At 44.8% G+C, this 10,238-nt stretch overlaps 1 long non-coding RNA gene across 1 annotated transcript; it reads left to right on the plus strand.

Moving 5' to 3' along the window:
- The first annotated feature begins 2,046 nt into the window (after nucleotides 1–2,046).
- LOC129548847 (uncharacterized) lies at nucleotides 2,047–9,279 on the plus strand. Its single transcript, XR_008684410.2, has 3 exons — nucleotides 2,047–2,624; nucleotides 3,500–3,623; nucleotides 7,042–9,279. It is a non-coding gene; the product is annotated as an uncharacterized LOC129548847 (long non-coding RNA).
- Nucleotides 9,280–10,238: the final 959 nt, after the last annotated feature.

Genomic DNA, 10,238 nt, shown 5'->3' on the forward strand with positions numbered 1-10,238 from the left:
AGACACCAGAGCTCATGCAAAGTTCTGGGCAAAATGAATGTATATGATGGAAATCAGACAGTGGTCACTCGGAGGTGGGGTTACAGTGTTGAGAAGAGATGCATTAGCTGGGGTTCAGCTGGGGGGTGGTGTGTGAGCGATAACAGGATATTCATGGAGATGTGTATGCTACAAATGTGCTCTTTTTCCTGTTGGAAATTAGATCTCAATCTAAAGATAGGCATAAACATCTACAAAATTCCACTCCTCTGGAAGCCAGTAACTCTCCTTCGGAATATTTACCAATGAATTAGTCTGAAATGTAAACATTTACTCAAACTCTGGGGGCAACGTAAACATCCAACATCACAGAAAGCCTCTCAGCACAAGGAAACGTTCCATGTGAGGAGCAGTGAGGGCCCTAGCGCTCAGATGGGTGTGGCCTTGCCAGGTGAGGGCCCGGCCTGAGGCACCAACCACACGGCCCATGTTTGTAAACAGTGGGGACCCCAGCAGTGTGGGGATGCCAGCCATGACGGGGGCAGAACAGGAGGCCTGGGGGGACTTTGCCGCCATAGCAAGGTGCAGGTGGCCTGGCAATGGCTCTGCCCTGGGCTGGGTGAGGCCGGGCTCCAAGGTGGCAGAGGTGGGTTTGAGAAAGGCTCTTGGTGGAAGGAAGAGGTGCACACAGAGGCAGGAGGACCTGTGGAGTGGACGTGCTAGAGGGAAAGGCAAGGTCCAGACCACACGGGGATAGACAGCAAGACCGCGTGCTAGAGGGACTCACCAGGTGCAGTCTCCCTAGACCGAGGCTTTGAGCCGGGGTAGGAGGGGTGGAGGAGCCATGAAATTAAAAGACGCTTACTCCTTGGAAGGAAAGTTATGACCAACCTTGATAATATATTAAAAAGCAGAGACATTACTTTGCCAACAAAGGTCCGTCTAGTCAAGGCTATGGTTTTTCCCGTGGTCATGTATGGATGTGAGAGTTGGACTGGGAAGAAAGCTGATCACCGAAGAATTGATGATTTTGAACTGTGGTGTTGGAGAAGACTCTTGCGAGTCCCTTGTACTGCAAGGAGATCCAACCAGTCCATTCTAAGGGAGATCAATCCTGGGTGTTCATTGGAAGAACTGATGCTAAAGCTGAAACTGCAATACTTTGGCCACCTCATGCGACGAGTTGACTCACTGGAAAAGACTCTGATGCTGGGAAAGGTTGGGGGTGGGAGGAGAAGGGGACGACCGAGAATGAGATGGCTGGATGGCATCACCGACTCTGTGGACATGAGTTTGAGTGAACTCCGGGAGTTGGTGATGGACAGGGAGGCCTGGCGTGCTGTGATTCATGGGGTCGCGGAGAGTCGGACACGACTGAGCGACTGAACTGAACTGAACTGAACTGAAGGAGGGGTGGAGGACGATGCCCAAAGGGAACCCAGGGGATGGAGAGGTGGGCCTGCTGGAGTTTTGTTCTGAGGACCGTGGGCAGCTAGTGGAAGTGCTTGGGGGGTAGCTCCTAGGAAGCCCTCCACTTGCAACTGCTGGCACCAACAGGCTGAACTGGGGGTCCCAGCACCAGAGCCCCACTAGCCCTCCCTCTTCGAGCTGCAGAGTCCCCTCCATCAGCCGATGCAGGGCAGAGGGGCGCTTCCCTTGGCTCTGCAGCACTTCTGGTCTCTGTACTCACGCAGGGAAGCCCAGGGCCCTAAAAGGAAGGAGCTCAGATAACCAGGTTCTGGCACCCACTCCTCTGGTTTTCCAGACCACACTCCACCCCGGGTACCATCCTATGAGCTTTCAACTCCTGCGAAAAGCTGCGGTTTGGTGGAGACAGGCTTTTGGCCTGGACACGGCCCCAGATGGCTCCCATCTCGCCTCTAACAGCCCCAGGCAGTCCTCCCACGCTTGGCCTGTGGCTTCTCGAAGGAATGAAGCCAAGTTTCAGCTCTGGGACTGAGGTTTTCTGAGGATTTCGGTGGTTTGCCCGGGAGGAAAGGAGGCTGGTCATAGAGAGGACTGTGGCGGCCGATGGAGAGGGAGGAGGAAACAGGAGCGTCACTCGGATGAAGAGCAGAAAATGGGGCAAGAAGCCAGAGAGGAGGGGTTGTGCGGGGTACAGAGAGAGGCCCAGGAGCACCTCGGGCCCTGCAGCCCACGGTCCAGAGAGGGCCACAAACCCTGAGGGGAGGCCCTGACAGAAGCACGGGAAGGCCCATGAGGGGTCACTCCGAGACAGGCTGGGCCCATCCACAGGGGGAGAGCTGAGGAGAGCCCACTGCCAGCACCGGGACCCTGAACCCAGACAGCAGCCCTGCCTCCGGGCAGAGGGGCCTTCGGTCCACGGGAGATGGACAGGGTCTTCCTGCCAGCTAAACAAATCCCAGACACCTGCTTCTTCTGGGTCAGGAGAGTGCAGGGACTGTACCTGCCCTGCCCCCCAAAACAGGTTTTGGGGGTTCTCCAAAGGATCCAGAGAGGCGACCCAAGTCCCCACAAACAGAACACCTACGACATCCAGAAAATCACCAGCTGGAAGATGACCTTGAATCAAGAAGTTAACTCCCACTGTCAATGTACAATAATTATTTTCTCCGCAAAGACGTCTTTCTTTGTTACACATTCCCTCCTTCAACAGCTTCCAGGTGAGCATCCTCCCCATCCCCTGTCAGGTGAGCTGGAAGTGGACCCAAACTCTAGCCAGTTGGGAGGAGCTGGGACTCAAGGCCGAGGAGGCCTGACTTAGCATGTCTGCAAAGATACCTTGCCCAGGATGTGATGTATGGATCAAAGACATTTTGTTAAAAGAAAATAGAGTTAGCGTACAACTGAGAAGGGTTTCCCTGGTGGCTCAGATGGTAAAAAATCTACCTGCAATGGGGAAGACCCAGTCCATTCCCTGGGTTGGGAAGATCCCCTGGAGAAGGGAATGGCAACCCACTCCAGTATTCTTGCCTGGAGAATCCCATGGACAGAGGAGCCTGGCGGGCTAGAGTCCATGGGGTCACAAAGAGTCCCACATGACTGAGCAACTAACACTTTCACTTTTTCACAGCTCAGGACAATAGTGCACACAGCAGAGAAAGGTGTGACCAGGGTCAGTTCAGACACCTCGCAGGGTGATAGGGACCTGGCTTAGTGCTCCCCGCCCGTCGGGCAGCCCAGCAGTGTGGCCCACAGACAGCTGCCCAAAGAGTGTGGCCAGAAAGGCCACCTGTGGCTGAGGGAACTCCATCAGGGCTGAGTCTTGCCCCAAAATGTACCCTTCATGTCCCAAGAGGAGAGGAGTAAAACTAACCTTCAGGAATGAAGTTGAAATAAGGACATTCTTAGACAAAGGAAAACTAAAATAATTCCCTACCAGCAAATATATACTGAAAGAATAACTAAAAAGGTAGGTTATTCAGACATAGGGAAAACCTAGGCAGGAAGAACAACAACAAAGGTGGTAAATATCTGGGAAATGTAATAGACTCTTCCTATCTACTTGAGTTCTTTGAAATATGTTTGATGGTTACAGGTTAATATCACCTCATGGAATTTTCAGCCTATGCTGATGTATTACAGAAGGCAACCGCAACATAAAAGGATGGAGTGTACAGGAACCCGCACGGTGGTAGGATTTCTACAAAATATTTGAAACGGTAAACTATTTATTCTAAGTAGACCAAGAAAGTTTAGGTGTGCATGTTGTAATTGCCAGGAAATGCCCAAAATATACAAAGATATATAATCAACAACGCACGAGATAAAATAGAATACTAAAGAATGTTCAAAGGACCAAAATGAAGTCAATAACAGGCAAACAGAAAAAATTTATAAAGGGGTAAAAGAAGTAAATATTAAAGTGGTGGGACTGAAGCCAAACAGGTCAAGGATTACATTAAATGTAAATGATCTCAATTAAGAGCTAGGGATTTCGGGGGTGAATTTTTTTAAATCACCCACCTATATACTATTACAAGAAACTCATTTCAAATATAATATTTGTAGGTTAGTGTTTAAGGGAAGGAAAAAGACAAACCACACAAACAGAAATTTTAATATGGGGCGCCTATACTGATAACAAACAAAGTAGACTTCAGAGAAAAAAATTCATAAATTAACTTCAGAAAAAATATCGTAGATAAAAAGGGAAGTTGATAATAAAAGTGTCAATTCACCAAGAAGATGCAATAATGCTAAAAGTATATAACCCTAACAACAGCTTCAAAATACATAAAGCAAAGTTCATGAAGACAGTAGGAGAAACAGACAAATGCAGAATTATAGTTGTAGATTTCAACACTTCTCTCTGAAAATAAATAGGGTAGAAACTCAATAAGGATAAAAAACTGAATATCTCTGTCAACCAGTGGGATCTAACTGTTTTTATTAAATATTTCATGCAATTAGAGCAAAACACAAATATTTTTCAAGTGCATATGAAATATTTACCAAGATAAATGATACCCAGAGTCATTAAAATCTTTTACAAAGTTAAGATAATTGAATTATACAAAGCATGTTCTCAACTAAAAAGGAATCAAATTAGACATCAGTAACAGAAAGATAAGAAATATCTCCAAATTATTAAAAATTAAATAACACACTTCTAAATAATCTATGGACAAAGGGAAAGTCTCAAGGGAAATTAAATATTATATTTAATTGAAAGAAAATATATGATAATCGATGGTGTGCAGCTAAAGCAGCACTTGGAAGGAAATTTATGACACTGAACATACATATTAGCAAAGAAGAAAGATCTCAAAGCAATAGTCCAAAATTTCACCCCAAGAAACTGTTTTAAAAGAACAAACTAAGTTCAAATCATGTAGAAAGAAAGAGATAAGAGAAAGAATCAATGAAATTTAAAGCAAGGCACAATGGGAAAAAAATCAATGGAAATAAAAACTGGTTCTTTTTAAAATTAATTTATTAGAGTGCTTCCCTGGTGGCTCAGAGGTTAAAGCATCTGCCTCCAATGCGGGAGACCCGGGTTCGATCCCTGGGTCGGGAAGATCCCCTGGAGAAGGAAATGGTAACCCACTCCAGTATTCTTGCCTGAAAAATCCCATGGATGGAGAAGCCTGGTAGGCTACAGTCCACGGGGTTGCAAAGAGTCGGACACGACTGAGCGACTGAACGGAACGGAACGGATAGTTGCTTTACAATGTTGTGTTAGTGTCTGCTGTACAGCAAAGTGAATCAGCTATACTTACACACATCTCGCCTCTTTTTTGGATTTCCTTCCCATTTAGGTCACCACAGAACACTGAGTAGACTTCCTTGTGTTTTACAATAGGTGCTCAGTAGTTCTCCATTTTATACACAGTAGTTTATATATGTCAGTCCCAATTTCCCAACTCATCCTACCCCTCCATCCCCACCTTAGTGTCCATACATTTGTTCTCTACACCTGTGTATCTATTTCTGCAAAAACTGGTTCTTTGAGACAGTTGAGATCAATAAAATGTTGTTAAAACTGACAAAAAAAGAGCAGATATAAATTACCAATATCATAAATGAAAGAATAGATATCAAATTACAGATCTTGTAGATGTTAAAAAGAAACTTGGCAACTACTACAAACAACTCTGTACACATAAAATAAATAACTTAGATGAAAGGAATCCGTTTCTCAAAAACTATAGCCTACTTACCCAAGATGAAACAGATGATCTAAATAGCTGTATAACTCTTAAAGAAATTTAATTTGTAGTTAAAACCATTTCAAAAAGAAATATCTGGGGCCAGACGGTTTCGCTGGTATATTCTACCAAACAGTTAAAGGAGAAATAACATCAATTTTACCTAATCTCTTCCTGAAAATAGAAGAGAAGACTTCAAAACATTTCATGAGGTTACCCTAATGTCTTGAGTGTTACCCTAATGTCAAACTAAATAATGAAAGCACACACACAAAAAGAAAACCACACAGCAGTATTTTCCATAAACAAAGATGCAAAAATTAGCAACACACTGTTAGCAAATAAAATACAACAATATATCAAAGAATAATAAATTATGACCAAGTGGAGTTTATTCCAGGAATGCAAATGTCCTTCAACAGGTGAATGGATAAACTGTGGTACATCCATAAAAGAGAATAATGTTCAAGAATAAAAAGGAAGAAACCACTGATACACGCAACAACTTGGATGGATCACAAATGTATTATGGAGAAAATTCAACCTCAAAAAATTACTGTGTAGTTCCATTTATATGAGGCTTCCCTGGGGGCTCAGATGGTAAAGTGTCTGCCTGCAATGTGGGAGACCCAGATTCGATCCCTGGGTCAGGAAGATCCCCTGGAGAAGGAAATGGCAACCCACTCCAGTACTCTTGCCTGGAAAATTCCATAGACAGAGGAGCTTTGTAAGCTACAGTCCATGGGGTCGCAAAGAGTCAGACACGACTGAGCGACTTTACTTCATTCCACTTCTTCCATTTATATGTGTGTGTGAAAGTCACTCAGTCATGTCAACTCTTTACAACCCCGTGGGCTGTAGCTTACAAGTCTCCTCTGTCTATGGAATTTTCCAGGCAAGAGTACTGGAGTGGGTAGCCATTCCCTTTTCCAGGGAATCTTCCCAATTCAGGGATTGAACCCAGGTCTCCCACTTTGCAGGCTAATTCTTTACCAGCTGAGATACCAGGGAAGTCCAAGAATACTGGAGTGGGTTGTCTATCCCTTCTCCAGCGGAATTTCCCACTCCAGAAATCGAACCGGGGTCTCCTGCATTGCAGGCAATTTTTTTTTTACCAACTGAGCTACCAGGGAAGGCCTTTCATATATTTTTAGATACCAAAGTTATATAAAGACCAAAACTGTGTTTGCCAGCAGCCAAGATTTGAGAGAGTGTGACTGTAATGGGATAGTATGATGGAGATACTTTGGGATGATGGAAAAACTCTACACCCTGATTGCAGTCATGGTCACACAAATCTAAAATCCATGAACTCAATACTGACAAAGAGAGGAAATTGGTGAAATTCAAACAAATTGTCTAATTAACAGTTTGGTACCAATGTTAGTTTTCTGGTTTTGATATGCTTTGATTTGATAATGTTGTGTAGGATAAGAATTGATGCTTTTGAATTGTGGTGTTGGAGAAGACTCTTAAGAATCCCTCGGACAGCAAGGAGATCAATCCTAAAGGAAATAAACTCTGAATATTCATTGGAAGTCCTGATGCCAAAGCTCCAATACTTTGGCCACCTGATGTGAAGAGCCGACTCACTGGAAAAGATTCTAATGCTGGGAAAGATTGAGGGCAGAAAGAGAAAGGTGTGACAGGAGATAAGACGGTTAGATGGCATTACTGGCTCAAACTCCTGGAGAAAATGAAGGACAGGGAAGTCTGGTGTGCTGCAATGTATGGGGTCACAAAGAGTTGGTCACGACTTAGTGACTGAACAACAAAACTAGGTAAATCTCTACTGTATCTGCAACTTTTCTGTGAATCTAAAACTATTTCTAAATAAAAAGGGTTTTTTAAAGGGAGGTAGAGTTGCAGCCAGGAAATTAAAAGACGCTTACTCCTTGGAAGGAAAGTTATGACCAATCTAGGTAGCATATTAAAAAGCAGACATTACTTTGCCAACAAAGGTCCGTCTAGTCAAGGCTATGGTTTTTCCAGTGGTCATGTATGGATGTGAGAGTTGGACTGGGAAGAAAGCTGATCACCGAAGAATTGATGCTTTTGAACTGTGGTGTTGGAGAAGACTCTTGAGAGTCCCTTGGACTGCAAGGAGATCCAACCAGTCCATTCTAGAGGAGATCAATCCTGGGTGTTCATTGGAAGGACTGATGCTAAATCTGAAACTGCAATACTTTGGCCACCTCATGGGAAGAGTTGACTCACTGGAAAAGACTCTGATGCTGGGACGGATTGGGGGCAGGAGGAGAAGGGGACGACAGAGAATGAGATGGCTGGATGGCATCACCGACTCGATGGATATGAGTTGAGTGAACTCCGGGAGTTGGTGATGGACAGGGAGGCCTGGCGTGCTGTGACTCATGGGGTTGCAAAGAGTCGGACACGACTGAGCGACTGAACTGAACTGAACTGAAATTATTAGAACAAGCACTTCACAAGAGAAGATATACAACTGGCCTGTGAGCCTGTGAAACTGTACTCAACTTCATCAATCATAGGGAGATGCAAATCTAAACTGCATTTAGATGGCACATCACATCCACAATAACAGTTAAAATGATCAAGACTGACAGAGTGGATGTGAGGATGCGAAGGAACTGGAACTCTTGTCACTGGTGGGAATGTAAACAGTGCAGTCACCTTGGGAAACTGGCAGTTTTAGACAGTCAAGCACTTACCACTTGACCTGGCCACTCCATTCTGCATATTTACCCAGGAGAAATGCAAAGATGCATCCTGGCAAAGGCTTGAGCAGATTGATTTATAACAGCCCCAAGTGGAAACAACTGGTTGACAAGATAGAAATACCTATGAACAGGTAAATGAATAAGCTGTGATATATCCTATGAAATGCTATGAAATACTCAGCAGTTAAGTTTGAATGCATACACAGAAGCTGAATGAGCACATATTGTCTTATCCATTAATATAGAATTAACATGGAAAACTAATTCAATTACAAAAAGTCAGTGATTATATGAGGTGGGCATGCTTTATTGCAAAAGGATATGAGGGACTTCATGGGCATGTCCTCCGTCTTGACTGTGTTGTTGCTGCTGCTGCTGCTAAGTCGCTTCAGTCGTGTCCGACTCTGTGCAATCCCACAGACGGCAGCCCACCAGGCTCCCCCGTCCCTGGGATTCTCCAGGCAAGAACACTGGAGTGGGTTGCCATTTCCTTCTCCAATGTATGAAAGTGAAAAGTGAAAGTGAAGTCGCTCAGTCATGTCCAATTCTTTGCGACGCCATGGACTGCAGCCTACCAGGCTCCTCCGCCCATGGGATTTTCCAGACAAGAGTACTGGAGCGGGGTGCCATTGCCTTCTCCATTGACTGTGTTACAGTTATATAAAAGTTACATAAAATTGTCAAAATGCATCAGACTGTACACTTAAAATGGGTGCATCCTATTGTATACATGCCTATACATGCAATACATACTCTATCTCAATGCGTTTGATTCTTAAAAGCTCCTCCTATGTTTCTCAGTGCCCCCCATTGGGCGATAAGCCCCACTGAGAAAAACTGCTGTCCAGTGACTATTACTATGGACCCCTTGGGATTCACTTATGACTGTACAACTTGCCCAAGGGTCTCTCCGTAGCAAGAATGGTTGGACAGCTATTGCGACAGCAGAGACTTGCCATCCACCCACCATCCACTCCCTATTCTCCCTTGTAACTGGCCCCCTTGTCCACCTTCTGCACATGGCTCAGCTTTAAGCTCAGTCCAGATCAGGGAGGGCAATCAGGTCCTGGTCACCAGGCTCTGCCTGAACAGGCATGCATGACCTACATATGGCAAGGAATCCTCCAGGGCTTCCAGAAGGGCTTCCTGCTCCAAGGAGATGTCCTCAGAGACATTCTCAAACCAGCGAGTCCTTCCTCACTGCCTCGGCCCCAAGACCAGGAGCCGGGGCGCTCGGTGCCTCCATCCCAGCCATGCTGGCCAGCAGCCCAAGGAAGCGCCTTTCTGAGCCTCCTTGAGCAACTCCCTTTCCCAAAAATGGGAAAGAGTCTTGCACAACCAGACATCTGTGAGTCAAAATGCAGAGGAAGTACAGACAAATGCTGCAGAAAGTTAGAGGCGCACAGCAGAGCAAGGAGAGAGGCAGAGGAGCCAGCTCCACCCCCTTGACTTGGGCCCAATGTGTTCTGTGCTGTTTGTCTGGGGAGAAAGCTGAACCCTGGGATTCCACAGTTTATTACAAAGTTTAACTGTCTGTTCCAAAAACATTTCATCAAATCTGTTCTTCGCACAATCATCTATTGCTTCCTCCCAGTGGGGTGGGAATTTATTTATTTTTTCACTCCTCCTATAGATTTGTTATTCATAGTGTTCTACTCTTATTTTTCAGTATGTCGGTTTTTTTCAACCAGAAAAACGTTTAATTCAAGATTCACAAGAACATTTCATCAAATCTGTTCTTTGCACAATCATCTATTGCTTCCTCCCAGTGGGGAAGGAATTTATTTTTCACTCTTCCTATAGATCTGTTATTCACAGTGTTCTAGTCTTATTTTTAGGTATGCAAGTTTTTCAACCAGAAAAAAATGTTTAATTCAAGATTCATACTTGCAGACTCCCTGTCCTCGTGGAGGAAAGGTTAATTTTG

The sequence above is a fragment of the Moschus berezovskii genome, chromosome 1 (assembly GCF_049115385.1).
Source record: "Moschus berezovskii isolate FMDL1 chromosome 1, NW_MosBer_1.0, whole genome shotgun sequence".
Classification (NCBI taxonomy): Eukaryota; Metazoa; Chordata; class Mammalia; order Artiodactyla; family Moschidae; genus Moschus; species Moschus berezovskii.